Source organism: Anabrus simplex, chromosome 1 (assembly GCF_040414725.1).
Source record: "Anabrus simplex isolate iqAnaSimp1 chromosome 1, ASM4041472v1, whole genome shotgun sequence".
NCBI classification, from domain to species: domain Eukaryota; kingdom Metazoa; phylum Arthropoda; class Insecta; order Orthoptera; family Tettigoniidae; genus Anabrus; species Anabrus simplex.
In genome coordinates, this window is record NC_090265.1 from 112,544,447 (window position 1) to 112,561,228 (window position 16,782).

A 16,782-nucleotide genomic window follows, 5' to 3' on the forward strand; every position below is an offset into this window, starting at 1 on the left:
GCTGTCAGGATCAGATTTTCAGTATGCTCCAGGTAACTGAAAAATGCTACGAGAAGAATAGGCAGTTGTGTTTATGTTTCGTAGATCTAGAGAAAGCATATGACAGGGAACCGAGGGAAAAGATGTTCACTATACTGGGGGACTATGGAATTAAATGTTGATTATGAAAATCAATCAAAGGCATTTATGTTGACAATTGGGCTTCAGTGAGAATTGATGGTAGATTGAGTTCTTGGTTCAGGGTACTTACAAGCGTTAGACAAGGCTGTAATCTTTCAGCTTTGCTGTTCGTAGTTTAAAATGGCAGGGAGGGATTCAGTTAGCTGGAAATGTAGTAAGCAGTTTAGCCTATGCTGACGACTTGGTCTTAATGGCAGACTGTGCCGAAAGCCTGCAGTCTAATATCTTGGAACTTGAAAATAGGTGCAATGAGTATGGTATGAAAATTAGCCTCTCGAAGACAAAATTGATGTCAGTGGGTAAGAAATTCAACAGAACTGAATGTCAGATTGGTGATACAAAGCTAGAACAGGTCGATAATTTCAAGTATTTAGGTTGTGTGTTCTCTCAGGATGGTAATACAGTAAGTGAGATTGAATCAAGGTGTAGTAAAGCTAATGCAGTGAGCTCGCAGTTGCGATCATCATATTCTGTAAGAAGGAAGTCAGCTCCCAGACGAAACTATATTTACATCGGTCTGTTTTCAGACCAACTTTGCTTTATGGGAGCGAAAGCTGGGTGGACTCAGGATATCTTATTCATAAGTTAGAAGTAACAGACATGAAAGTAGCAAGAATGATTGCTTGTACAAGTGGGAACAATGGCAGGAGGGTACTCTGAAAGAGGAGATAAAGGCTAATTTAGGAATGAACTCGATGGATGAAGCTGTACGCATAAACCGGCTTCGTTGATGGGATCATATGAGGCGAATGGAGGAGGATAGGTTACCTACGAGAATAATGGACTCTGCTATGGAGGGTAAGAGAAGTAGAGGGAGACCAAGACGACGATTGTTAGACTCAGTTTCTAACGATTTAAAAATAAGAGGTATAGAACTAAATGAGGCCACAACACTAGTTGCAAATCGAGGATTGTGGCGACGTTTAGTAAATTCTCAGAGGCTTGCAGACTGAAAGCTGAAAGGCATAGCAGTCTATAATGATAATGTATGTATAATAATAATAATAATAATAATAATAATAATAATAATAATAATAATAATAATAATAATAATAATAATATAGGGGCCGATGACCTTCGATGTTAGGCCCCTTAAAACGACAAGCATCATCAATAATTAATCATATTAATAATAATAATAATAATAATAAGAAGAAGAAGAAGAAGAAGAAGAAGAAGAAGAAGATGAAGAATACTGTAATAATAATACACTAGGATGGCTCCATAGCTGCTTTAGTTCCGCACACCAAGAAGTCACAGCTGGTAGTTACACATCATCAGTCAGTCGGAGGCAGGATGAGGGCGGGATGTCGTGCTGGCTAATATAATGGGCAAAATGGAACATATATCGACCGCGAAGGGGAACGTTAGCTGACAAGGCCGGAATACGCCGTTTAATGATCTCCAACGTGTGGTTCATATGATGGAAAGGTCAATGTAACCCACAAGTTAACTAGCTGATATGTTATTAATTGCTTCTATCGACTGGCAACATGGAGCACGCATATAAAGCACGCGTTCATACTTCGACGTGGTTAATCATAGTTTTTAGAAACTCAGGGCTGCTGACGTTCACACACAGGTCTATATACTTCACACATGCATTCCTCATACGATTAATTATACAGTATCGACAGAGCAAACGGCAAAGAACTTATTGCTCATCCGCTTTCCACATATCCGTAGCAACTAAGTAAGTATTGTCACGGATTAATATACTCGTTGGCTAAATGGTCAGCGTACTGGCCTTCGTTTCAGAGAGTCCCTGATTCGATTCCCGGTTAGGTCGGAGATTTTAACCTTCATTGGTTAATTCCAGTGGCCCGGGGGCTGGGTGTTTGTGCTGCCCCCAACATCCCTGCAACGCACACACGACACGCAACACTATCCTCCACCTCAATAACACGCAGTTACCTACACATGGCAGATGCCGCCCACCCTCATCGGAGGGTCTGCCTTATAAGGGCTGCACTCGGCTAGAAATAACCACACGAAATTATTATTATTATTATTATTATTATACGGATTAATATTCCGATCCGTGATATTTTAATGTTTATACAATCTTCGGAAGAATTCGATATCTCGAAATACACTATAGACATTTGGAAGTGCACCCGTGTCAAGATTCGAACATTTATTTGTACTACGAATGGTTGTATGACACGCTATGTTAAAATTAAACTCGTGTCCTCATACTAAGGTGGCGCAACTCTTCTCAACCACACTCCCAACAGAGGTGAGCTGCATGAATCAGTTTAACCACATATCAGCCCTAGTTCTTTTCTTTTCCATGGTACTACAGCCCTTGAAGGGCCTTGGCCTAACAAGCGACCGTGTGGTCAAAAAGGCGAATCATCTCGGTTGTTATTCTTGGCTTTCTAGACCGGGGCCGCTATCTCACAGTCAGATAGCTTCTCAATTCTGATCACGTAGGCTGAGTGGACTCTAAACAGCCCCCAGGTCCAGGTCAAAATCCCTGACCTGGCCGGGAATCGAACCCGGGCCCCCAAAGACGGCAGCTAATAGTGTTAACCGTTACGCTACGGAGGTGGACACAAGTATTGTTAGCCTACTGGTTTCCTCTTCACTTTCTTTCCTTTCTCTTGTCAGTAGTAGGCTAGGTGACTGGCAGCGTCCAATCCAATGTTCTCATTGTTCAGTTAGGAGTTAATTCCGAACCGGTGGCTGCTGGACTGCGAGCAATGCATTGCATGTATATTCTGAGTGCATGTTATATGAAAGCTCGTGGCTTGTTGCAGTGAAACGCCGTGTGAAGGGGTTAGTGTCTGTCTGTTTTGCGCAGTGTTTCTTGTTCGTGGCTCGTAACACTGTACAGCAGGGCCTCTCAGGGTGCATGCGCGTGGTGCATGCACTGTGCACGGTGCAAAAGACGACTTGGCTTGGTTGACCAGAGTGCAGACCCCCCACTCCTCGATTTGGAGCAATAGCACTAACTCTCTCTTTCCTCACGCCTGTCTCGCTCGCTCCCCCTGTCTCCCTCTCCCCAACTTGCGCCGTAGCGCTCCAAATCCGGGCTGAGTTGAGCCGAGTATAGCCGAGTAGAGCCGAGCATAGCCGAGTAGCCCAGAGACGAAGCGTTGATCCGAGCCATACCGAGCGGCACCGAGCGGCACCGATGCACAGTGCACGGAGCTCTTGCGCCTCGCTCTGCACGCGTGAGATTTTGGGCGTTTGAGAGGCCCTGCTGTACAGGGTCTCCCTTATAAACCCAGACCGAGAGCACGGTGTTTGTACTCTGCGCTACGGCAGCTGCCTCAGCCCAACTTACGTCGCGCGCGGCGGCCTTGCTTTAAGCTTATGAAATATTACCTTATAAAATATGCTGGAAGTTTCATCCCTCATAATGAGGGACTTCATAAACACCATTAGGATTTTCTGCTCACCAATAGTGAGAGTTATGACTGTTCACACGATCATTAAGATGAAACGAGAAACGGAAAGAACACAAGCTGTGGGTCGAATAAACGATCATTCAATGATGCAAGGTACCAATCACAATATCTCACTCTTGTGGCTAGATTAGCAGGTTTTAAACAACGGGCCCGTGTAAACCTGTACGGTTTGATGTGTAACAGGTTTGTAGGTCTGTGTGTAGAAGAAACTGAAATCCGTCCTTGTTGTGCTGATGTTGTGAGTGATCTATTCAGTGACCATTCAAGATTCGCATCAATGTCATCTAGTTTTTCCTCTGTTAAAATTGTTCGTGTGCGCGCACTGAGCCAGTAGTTTGAAATGTATTAAAATTTACGTGAATCTGTCCTCAAGAAGGTCGCACTTCACCAGAAAATTGTAAAACAAATGCATCGCGTACCCGTCGAGCCGATTCGTACTTAAAATAATGTTTACATACGGAAATACGGTTTGCAATGACAAGTATCTCACCATGTTAACATATGAGATTCAGACTGGATACTGATGCTAGGTCGAACATGGGCACGCTCCTTGCAAGATCAAGCACTATGCCCGCGCCTCCCATACCCTGCTTAGGTATGGAGAATATAAACGCCGCTGGACGGTCTGCGTTTAGAAGACAGGCCCTGAATTCCCTTTCTGCTGTGTTCAGTAGAACATTTTTTGTGTATTCTCAGGCCAGTATAATCCTTTTGATTCTGTATTCAGTGTATTATTATTATTACTATTATCATAAGAAAGTAACCGAGCAAGTGGCTGCGAGCTTTGGGTGACATAGCTTTCAGTTTACATTCGGGAGATACTGGATTCGAACACCACTGTCGGCAGCCTAGGTTCACACTATGAAAATGCTGGCGTTGTACCTTACCTTAGTTGAGGCCACGTCCCCTTCCTTCCCACTCCTAGGCCTTTCCTCTCCTATTGTCGCCATAAGACCTAGCTGCGTCGGTGCGACGTAAAGCAAATTGAAAAAATATACAGCTTGGTCGGAAACAACGCGAAGCGGGCATATGAGTGATACAGGATTGGTCATACTGATAAACAATTGCAAAAAAAAAAAATAGATAGGCCTATCTCGCAGCCTTGTCATTTTTTCAGCTACTGAAGTTAGCAATTCTGCTCGCTTCGCGCGCGACTTCAGGTGGGCTTTACGAGGCGGTGTTGCTAAATCTGCACGTGGCTTATGACCGACTTGAGAGCGCCATTAGAAGAAATAAACTTCTCCAGGGGAGGGACTTGAACTCGGGTAGGCTCGGCCCAGATGCTCATTTCTCGATGTAGCTCTTCTCAAGCTCGAACAAGCCACGTGCAGACTCAGCAACACCGCCTCGTAAATCCCATTAGAATTCGCCCGCGAAGCGATCTGATTGGCTAACTTCAGCAGCCGATAACGTGTGAGATATCGCCTTTTTTTTTTTTCAAATTACTTATCAGTACGAACAACGCTCTGATGCTCATGTACTCGGTTCACGTTATTTCTTACCACCCTGGAAGTAATTTACAGTCATAGTACTTGAGCTTCATGCTGAGCTCCTATTTTTGAACAATGTTACGATTCGGTATTATTGGTGTTATTCAGCCATTGCATCTATGTGTTCCGCTCTCTTTGAATACGTTATGTCAGCTAAAATTATAGATAATAAACAGCTTTCTCGTTGTTCCTTTATCGATCCACATTCCGTTTATCCCTCCGCTCGCCTTGCTATTACCTATTGGTCAGTATTCATTGTATATTATAATTTGAGATATTGTGAAGCCAGTATTGTGTTGATTTTTACAGTTATTATTCTCAGAACAGAGGAGAAGATGTTTATAGTGGAAAATTATGTCCGATCATAAGAATTAGGACGATACAATGACCTGAGTTTGCTTCACGTTGAAGAACAGTACGAGGAGGCACCAAATGAAAGAAGAACTGACTGTAAATCAAATGTTGCCGAAATAAATCGAGGGTCAATTTATGAGAAAACCGTGTCATACATTCACAGAGATAATCAAGAATCAAATCACTGCCAGGATAACACATAATTGATACTGCATAATCAATTATGGGCTTAATTCATTCTGCCTCTATACAATATACACTGACTTAGCAAATGTCATGGGATAGTCACCTAATAGCGTGTGGGGCCTCCTCTGGCCCTGCGAACTGCAGTGAGACGCCTTGGAAGTGAGTCGACAAGTCCCTGGTAGTCCTCTGGACGCAGCTGACACCAAATCGTTTGCAGAGCGGCCGCCAATGCTGGTCTGTTCGTGGATGCAGGATCCATGGCACGGAGACTACGTTCCAGGACATCCCAGATAAGTTCGATATGTTTCATATCGGGCTCCTGGGTGGCCACGGCAGTCGTTGGACCTCCGCTGCATGTTCCTCGAACCATTCCCGGGCGGTGTCGTATGAGTTGCGCCGAATAAAAGTTGCGCCATGTTAAAATCAGTAAAACTTGCGCCGTGGTCATTAATCATTCTAGGAACTAGAGGTCTTGTTTGGGAATTCTACAGGGAATGAAACAACGCTGATAGAATGAACATTTGCGACAGGAAACTGTAAATTTCAGTTATTGTTAAGATTAAAAAAGCTTCTTCCTGACGCCGATGGAACGTAGGCTTCCCATCACTGCTCCGGGGGTTAACTCTACGATTACTTTAGATAGCGTTTATGCTGGACAAAGCTGGCGTTCAAAATATTATTTCTGATTTCTTCATATTTATATCGGCATCACTGTTTGAAACAATTTCATTTGTCATACCCAGGGGAATGCGACAGGCCTCGCCAGGGCACATAATTTCCCTTCTTTGGCAGTAGCTATGGTTCATTCTTGAGCCCTATCACTTCATAAGGGGTGCATGTCGGGGAAACGTAGGGTGAGACAGTTTTTTTTTTCTGTTTTCACTGGTCATTCTTTATTCAACAAATTTGCTACATTTCATTTGCCATCCATTAATCTTTGTCCGCAAAAGCACTTTAGATCTCGCATTCGGCAGTATTTTCTTCTTTTAGCAGTATTTCATTCTTCAGTCATTCTATTCCTGACCCTGTCAGTTAGCTACAAACAGGCTGTGGATATTCTTCATAAGACTGAAAGTGATTCCATGTTTCCACACTTGGTTTGTAAATTAAGTCAAACTACGTAGTTATACACATTTCACCCACTGATATAAATACGATGCAGGTTTTCTAAATGTGCAAGGAACCAACATTGATAGAGTGAATACCGAGCTCGATAGCTGCAGTCGCTAAAGTGCGGCCAGTATCCAGTATTCGGGAGATAGTAGGTTCGAACCCCACTGTTGGCAGCCCTGAAAATGGTTTTCCGTGGTTTCCCATTTTCACACCAGTTAAACGCCGGGGCTGTACCTTAATTAAGGCCACGGCCGCTTCCTTCCCACTCCTAGCCCTTTCCTATCCCATCGTCGCCGTAAGACCTATCTGTGTCGGTGCGACGTAAACAACTAGCAAAAAAAAGGATAGAGTGAATAATATTTTTTATATATTTATTTCAAAATCTCAGTACTACAGATATTCACAGACATTCCTTGAACTTGGTAATAACCCCCTGCGGTGCAGCGCAGGTAGCAGATGCTTAAGACAGCTGTCAAACCACTTCTACTCCCGGCGGGGAATCTCCAAGGCGCAACTTTTACTCGGCGCAACTCATACAGAACCTCCCGGGCGACGTGGGAGCGATGTGGCTGCGTGTTATCATCTTGAAACACCGCAGAATCGTCTGGGCGCTGGAAGGACAAAAATGGGTGGAGATGGTCTCCGAGCAGCTCAACATACCGCGTATCATTCAAAGTCTCTTCCAGAACAACTAAGGTGCGCAATCCATACCAGGAAAATGCACCCCAGACCATAACAGAGACACCAGCGCCATGGACCACACCTTCGAGGCAGGCGGGATCCATCGCTTCATGTGGTCTGCGCCATACACGGTGCCTCCCATCGGCATGGTGCAGTTGAAATCGTGATTCGTCCGACCATATCACGTTACGCCATTGTTCCAGTGTCCATCCATGGTACTGGCGACAAATGCGCGTCGTTGTGCCCGATGACGTTGGGTTAACAGTGGCACCCGTGTGCGGCGCCGGCTCCCATACCCCATACAACGTATGTTCCTACGGATTGTCCACTGGAAAACGTGTCTAGCACGGCCTGTGTTGAATTGAGCCGTGATTTGTTCGACGGTTGCCCGTCTGTCACTATTAAGAAACCGTCTCAGATGTCGCCGGTCACGGTCATCGAGGGTGGCTAGACGGCCGGTCGTTCGTCTGTTGTGGTCGACGACACCCGCATTCAACCATTCACGATACATCCTGGGCACGGTTGATCGTGTGAAGCCGAATTCCCGCACCACCTCCGAAATCGCACTTCCCATCCGTCGGGCACCGACCACCATACCCCGTTCGAACGGTGTCAGCTCACGAAAACGTTCCATGTTACACCTGTCACATGCACAGCCACTGCTCACAAGGTCTCCTATACGACTGCCGCTGGCACAGGGGTCGTGTGGTGCGCAGACAACACACCTGCGCATCAGTGCTCCGCTATCCCATGACACTTGCTCGGTCAGTGTACATAAAATTCAATAGTAAAAAGTACAGGGAAAAGTTTTAAATACACATAATGATTTTACAGACAGAAGATTGTGTAAAATGGACTTATTTCTGAAGGTTTTATTGCTAAGGAACATCATGATCTAAGAGTTAGTTCGTTTTTCCTGTGTATAGGGGACAACGTGTTGGACTTAACACCATTACTTTTTCATTTTTAACACTTTTGGACTTAAGTACTTTTCCTTGTAATCCCACAATGTGAAGTTCATTAAATATTGAAAAGGAGAGAGTCAAATATCGAAATATTATTATTAAAAGAATGTTGTACGTATATAGAAGAATTTACACGAAAGCAATTTTCAAACTGGTAGAACATTATTTTTTTTAAATAATGAAAAACATACCCTATCATATTCCTTATTACTTGACTATCTTATAAGACACACAGAAGATTCGTTATAGAATGGTGCTGATGGAGTATTCTATGGAAGTGTTTATACAGATTCCTGGATATGTTCTTGAAGTCTGAGGTTGTACGACGAAAATGTTCATTTTCATTTTGACGTTGTATGTCCAAAAATACAAACTCAGTATCAGAAACAAATAAGAAATCAATAAATAAAAATATCAAATTAACGGAAGTATGCGTGCTTCGTTAATTTTAATTAATGTAGAATCAAGAGAAGTAAGGAGAAAAGAGACCAAGTAAAATATTGTCAAGTATCTGATAATAATAATAATAATAATAATAATAATAATAATAATAATCGTATGGCCTCAGCCCCCGTGTGCAGACATTTCAATTTGACGCCAGCTGGCTGTCTGATCGTTAATTTCGACATTCCGTTTTACTCTAGGCCTACTAGATGGCAAACCGAGTAAACCGAAACTCTTTTGGGCTCCTATTGCTGAAATAAAATGAATTTTGTAGGGTAAACACCAAATGTGTCACAAGAGATATTTTACATGCCGATATCGTACGACATTGAGTGTCTAATGGACTCTCTCCGGCCTTTAAAAATCCGACTACATCTGCCGGGTTTAAACCCGCTACCTTGGGATCCGGAGGCCGACACTCTACCACTGATCCACAGAGGCAGCTAAGTATATGATGAAGGAAAATGATCCAGACGACTAATCCCGATGACACCATTCAAAGAAATCACCAGCTATGAGGCTCTGCGAGTGTAGTCCTGGTAATGTAAAATGTACTATAGCTTAGTAGCATCACACTACAGTCACCTCTTAACGGCAGGCAACGTATATCGAGTGTGTATTCATTTCCTGAAAACATAACATGAAAAGAGTTCTAATATCTCAAGAACTTAAGGTTCCTGTGGTAATTAGAAACGTGAATGAATGGGGGTATAAACGAAAATAATTCTAGATATTGGTTACGCTTACTCTGAAAATACTCAACCTTTTTCTAGCATTCGACCGGGTCAAGAATGGAATGAATGGAGCCCTATCTAGCAACGAGAATAGGAATTGTGCCGGCTGCCGAAGCCTGTCGCATTCTTGTGGGGCAACATGAATGATGTGGGAGAGTGTCGCTGGAATGAATGATTACAGGGAAAACTAGAGTACCCAGAGGAAAACCTGCCCGACCTCCGCTTTCTTCAGCACAAAACTTACACGGAGCGACTGGGATTTGAACCACGCAACCCAGCTGTTAGACGTCAGTGCTCTGCCACCTGAGACACGGAGGATTAGTTACTCTTATTCTATCCTGAGAAAAATGGTTCAAACTTTGACCAGGAGAGGAAAATCTAACATGAGTAGGCCTATTGGATCTAGTTTAAATGTTAAAAACATATCTTGGCAGACAAAGTAGGGGTCTCCGTACCACGAGAAACGTAAAATTAAGCGATTTCGCAATTGTGCCGAAATTTGAAGGGATAAAGGGCTCGAAATGATTTCAAATTGTAAGTCTAGGATAGCTCTATTAAACTAATAAAACACATTTTGAAAATTACTTCCGGCGTAAATGCAGTTCCGGAAATACAGCTAAAATCGCTTCTTTCTTTACTCGTCTTCTTGATTCGTGTCCTAGCCAAATTAACTTTCTTTCTTCTTTTCTTAATCTGTTTACCCTCCAGGGTTGCTTTTTCCTTCGGACTCTGCGAGGGATCCCACCGCTACCGCCTCAAGGCAATGTACTGGAGCGTGAGACATTGGGTCGGCAGATACAGCCGGGGAGAATGACCAGTACCTCGCCTAAGTGGCCTTACTTGTTATGCTGAACAGGGACCTTGCGGGAGGGATGGGAAAATTGGAAAAAATAGACAAGGAAGAGGGAAGGAAGCGGCCGTGGCCGTAAGTTAGGTACCATCCCGGCACTTGCGCGGAGGAGAAATGAGAAACCATGGAAAACCTCTTCCAGGATTGCTGAGGTGGGAATCGAACCCATTACTACTCATTTGACCTCCCGAGGCTGAGTGAACCCCGTTCCAGCCATCGTACCACTTTTCAAATTTCATGACGGAGCCGGGAATCAGACCTGGACCTCCGGGGATGGCAGCTAATCACACTAACCACTACACCACAGAAGCGGACCAAATTAACTTATTTACATAATTCCTTCTGCAATGTGTTCCTTGGTTCAATAATCTCAGGCGCTTTCTTTATTTTTGGAAAAATGCCCACGTTGAATGTAGTTATGGCTCACATTAGCGCTCGTACTGGTAGAAAAAAAAGGCAAACTGCTGATCAAATCCACCGGAAAACGACGATCAAGAAAAGGATTGCAATTTTTAATAATGAATAGAGAATATATTCTCATAATTATATTTTACTCATCTAAAGTTCGTAGCTCGCATCCCTAGGATGTTTTCGACATTGAGTTGCTTGCTTGAATGGCACAGTTGATTTTTGAATTCTAGGTGAGGAAATCTAGGTTTAACGTATTATTCATACCAGCGACGGATTATAGATGTTTGAGTATACCTCGAAAGTTTACGACAACACCGAATCGCTGACGGTTTTAAATCCCTTCTTCAAGGAAAATTCCACAGATAAGTTTTATTTTATACTAGATATATTTTTCTCGTAAAAGGAGTGTTGTTTTACAGGCTAAGTTGGTGTGCTTGAGCGAGCACGGCTTCCATGCAATCAATAGTCTAGCAGAAAGCTGGGCTAAGCGCGTTGTTAAACAATGGAACAATGCGTACAGTAGTGACACTTGACAGCTAGGCCTTGTTTCCCCTGTACTCCAGCAAGGTGAAATGTGTTACAAGTAAGTACACCCTTACGCCTAGAGAACAGTGAGCAATAAACGTATTTAGGTACCTCAGGTATGAGAGGCAACTGTTCAAATCATGCGATTTCGGTCCATTCCTCTCATGTGATGGAGTGTTGTTAAATGAACAGGTGATGATATCAAGTTCCTTCATACTGATCCTCTGTGGATCATTGGTAGAGCGTCGGCCTTGGTTCCCAAGACTGGGAGTTAAAACACGTCAGAAACCTTCAGATTACTCAAGAGTGAAATTAAGTCCATTCAACACCCCATGTCGTTCGAAGTAAGCAGGTAAATGATCTCTAGCTGTAGATTTGGTATTTCTGGACAACACTAATTCAATCTCAGCCATCGGAGATTCGGGTTTCTTACGTTTGGTAGAGTAAAGGATTAAAATTGACACACAAGAAGCCCAAATGGCGCCAAATCAATATGCTGTGCAAGTTTTCTGATGTCACACAATATTGGTTTTGCATTATTACATTAGTTGATATGAAAAAAATGAAATGGCGCATGGCTTTTAGTGCCGGGGGATCCCAGGACGGATTCGGCTCGCCAGGTGCAGGTCTTTTAATTTGACTCCCGTAAGTGACCTGCGCGTCGTGATGAGAATGAAATGATGATGGAGACAACACATGCATCCAGCCACCGTGACAGGGGAATTAACTAATGATGGTTAAAATTCCCGAACCTGCGGGAAATCGAACCCGGGCCCCTGTGACGAAAGGCCAGCACGCTAACCATTTAACCATGGAGCCGGACATTAGTTGATATTATTTTAAAGGTGAACAAATATGAGATCTACAAGCAGATTAAGGAATACATTATGCCAGAATTTTTGTATTTTGATGTCAAGATGTTCAGAATGAAGAAAGTTCAGGAGTATTATTATTGTTATTATTATTAATATTATTATTAATAAGTAATTAGACTCCGTGGCTCAGGCGGCAGCGCGTTGGTCTCTCAACGCTGGGTTCCGTGGTTCAAATCCCGGTCCCTCCATGTGAGATTTGTGCTGGACAAAGCGGAGGCGGGACATGTTTTTCTCAGGGTACTCGGGTTTTCTCTGTCATCTTTCATTCCAGAAACACTCTCCACTATCATTTCATTTCATCTGTCAGTAATTAATCATTGCCCCAGAGGAGTGCGACAGGCTTCGGCAGCCGGCACAATTTCTACCGTCGCCGCAAGATTCGGGCTTCATTTATTCCATCCCTGACCCGGTCATTGGCAGGAAAACAGGTTTTAGGATTTCATTTCATTCTTTACACTAGTCAACATGATTTTGCGGTAAAATAGAAAATATGTAATTCTTATGGAAATCGCTGCCCTGATTCCAAAAATGATGCTATTTTCTTGCTATCACGTCTAGTTTTGATGCAATTCGGTGTTTTAGTATCTGCATGAATTCGTAAGATGTAATGTTGAGAGATGTTCTTGCGCAACTTTTTTTAGAATACAAATATGTGATTTGATTTGTTATTGTTTGCATTTTATTATAGGTTTATTGCTGTCTGAATTTTCATTTTGTAGTTGGGGGCTTCCTGGTAAATTCATAACAAACTCCCCCAGATACGCAATAGACCGCGAGGTATGTAGAATGATCTGATAAGGGACTTAGAGCTAACCAAAAACAAAGTGAATTACTTGGTTCAAGATTGTGTGAAAAGAATATGTTGGCACACGGTGTTACATTTTCCTGGTACCGAAATCGTAACAAAGAATTCCAAAAGTATTATACTCAAGAAGATGAACTTGTATTCTGTACGAATGTTTCAAATCTTCTACGTGAATTGGGAGAGAAAGGGTATGATCCTAGTAACTGGCGTTTTTTTATTGACTCTTCCAAAAGAAGTTTAAAGGCTGTTTTGCTTCATAATACAAATGTTATGGCACCCGTACCACCTGCACACTCCACAAAAATGTCTGAAACATACAAGGCCTTAAAGTTGGTGCTTGAAAAAATTAAATATCACGAGCATGGGTGGCAAATTTGCGGTGATTTGAAGATCATTGGATTGTTGCTGGGACAACAAAAAGGCTACACAAAATTTCCCTGTTTACTATGCGAATGGGATAGCAGAGCACGGGATAAACACTGGGATACAGTGAATTGGCCAGAAGGGAAACAACTACAACCAGGATCCAAAAATGTCTTGATGTAAGTTTTATTGACCGTGAAAAAATTCTACTTCCACCCTTACACATCAAATTAGGATTGTTGAAACAGTATGTCAAGGCATTAGAAGAAAGTAGCCTAAGCTTCCAATATTTATCCACTAAATTCCCCTCATTATCAGATGCGAGAATCAAAAAAGGCGTATTTGATGGACCACAAATTCGTAAACTGATGAAGGATAAAAATTTCACCGACACGATGACAAAAATTGAGAAGAAGGCATAGAACGCATTCAAAGATGTAGTGACTAAATTCCTTGGCAACATTAAGGACCCTCAGTACTAAGAAATTGTAAGGAAAATGTTGGTAAAGTTTAAGGAACTCGATTGTAATATGAGCCTTAAGCTTCATTTCTTAGCTTTGCATCTGGATTATTTCCCTCCACATTTAGGAGCTGTCAGTGAAGAACAAGGTGAAAGGTTTCACCAGGATCTCAAAGATGCAGAAGGACGCTATCATGGACGTTGGGATATGAATATGATAGCCGATTACTGTTGGCCGATTGCACGAGATGACCCTTCTAGAGATCATTCAAGAACTTAAAAAACCCGCAAATTCCTCGGAAAACGGAAAAAGACGGAGGTGTGAATCTAACCTGCACATAATGTAAGTAACAAAACTATGTATGTTTAACCATGTAATGTTTATTCCAGGTACGGTTATATTCATTTAAAAGCAACTGTGCAGCCGAAACTAAATAGGTGCTTTATGCTTCAGTTTCATGAATTTCAATATATATAAAACATATAATACAAACTATCTGCTTGCTTACAAAGCAGCATTTATGTGCATTTAATGCGTTAAAAATATGATTACGTTTTGCAAGCTGAAATTTACATTAATACATCAAATTTAATCAATACTAAGTATCAACAATTTTACGTAAGAACAAAATAACATTTTGTAAAATTGCCACTAAACCAGACGTGATACGCCAAAACTAATTTTTTCTCGAATTCTGCGTTAAAAAATTCATAAAAACCACCCATTTTCGTTTATATCGCACAAAAAAGGTTCTTTTTGCCGGCTAGTGTTATTATTGTGATATAATATGGTATTGGAAACTTGTGAGGGCCGGTATACGACGCATAAGTTAGAAGTAACAGATGTGAAACCAGAAGAAGGATTGGTCTTTCACTGAGATGGGGACAACGGCAGGAGGGTACTCGTAATGAGAAGTTAAAACCGAAGCTAGGAATGAACTCGAAGGATGAAACTATTCGTATGGACCAGCTTCAACTGTGGTCTCATGTAAGTTAAATGGGGAAGGATAGAGTATCAAGGATGGTAATGAAATCGACCATACGTAGAGGAGAAACAGAGGCAGATAAAACTGAGGATGGTTGGACACAGTTCTTAATGGTCTATAGTTCAGAACCTAATCGTGAAAGGCATATTGGAACCAAACTAATATAGGAGTCCACATCACAGAAGAGAACAAGATACGAACATGTATGTAGAATCCTTTTGAATTTTTACTCTGAAAGAGTTTTTCGCATTACACTTAATTAACTTCATAAAGAACCAACCGCAGCAATATGCACACAATTTGCTATGCATACGGAAGCGTGATATTCGCGACAATATAGAAAACATTCAACAGAGCGAATTGGCCATGTGGCTAGTGGTCGTGCAGCTTTAAGCTTAGATAGTGGGTCCGAACCCCATTGTCGGCAGCCCTGAAAGTGGTTTCCCCATCTTCACACTAGACAAATGCTGGGGCTGTACCTTAATTAAGACCACGGCTGTTTTCTTCCCACTCCTAGCCATTTCCTATCCCATGGTCGCCATGAGACTTAACTGTGTCGGTGCGACGTAAAACAAAACAAATTATAAAAAAAGATTCAATTCCATTCAAACATTACCAACGATGCAAACACAGAATTTGTCCTTAAAATAATTTATAAAACAAAATTCATGGTAATTAGCAAGCATAGAAAACACCAAATCTGTTATCGCCCTAGACGGAAAAACAATTGAAACGAGGTCACTTTTCAAGTACGTAGAAGACTGACTAACACAGGAATGGGATCAGGATGTAGGAGTGAAAATCAAATCGTCATTGCAAGAAGTGTGCTTCTGAAATTATAACACCTTGTGTGCAAGCGTGACTTCCGGTTTGGAACTCGCTGATGCGGAAGTAGAGCCTCCATACAGAGTGTGACTTGTGTGAATATGGGGCAATGTAGACAACAACGCATCCACTACAAGAATGTTTGTGCCCAATCAAATTTCACAGTGCAAGACCTGGTGAAGTTGACATTACATGTACTTGATATAAGTAGGTTCTATGTAGAAACATTGAATCTCGTCATAAAAAACAAATCCAAGCCCCGTGGAACATACTGCCCAATAAATGACTTTATTTGTCAAGACGATTGCTGCCCTGCGGATGGTCTACACATACTGGAGTGCCAGGTACTCAACATAACTACATCCTGGGCCATAATTGAAATTATTTAGTAAAGTTTATTTATCATCTAACATCTCGAATTTCTCATGGCTGGACAAACCACTGATTGATTGTACGTCATGATTTAAAGTGTTGACCTGTTATGAAATGGCGTATGATTTTTAGTGCTGGGAGTGTCCGAGGACAAGTTCGGCTCGCCAGATTCAGGTCTTTCTGATTCGATGCCCGTAGGCCACCTGCACGTCATGATGAGGATGAAATGATTATGAAGATGACACATACACCCACTCCCCGTGCCACCGAAATTAACCAATGATGGTTAAAATTCCCGACCCTGCCGGGAATCGAACCCGGGACCCCTGTAACCAAAGGGCAGCATGCTAACCATTTAGCCATGAAACTGGACTGTTGACCTGTTAATAGTGAGAATGTAAAATAGACGAGGTTAACTTCAAAAATAAGTTCCCTATTATATTCTAAGCCTGTCCGGCGATGTAGGGGTAGCGTGGCAGCCTCTTATCCGGAGACCTCCGGTTCGATTCCCGGCCAGAACAGGGATTTTTACCTGGATCTGAGGGCTGGTTCGAGGTACACTCAGCATACATGATTACAATTGAGGAGCCATCCTGACAATGAGTAGGCGGCCCTGTAGAAAGCCAAGAATATGGGCGAGAGGGTTCCTCGTGACCACCATATGACACCTCGTAATCTTCAGTTCTTCGGGCTGATCGGTCGCTTGGTATGCAATCGCCCTTCGGGGCTTATGTGCCACGGGCTTTG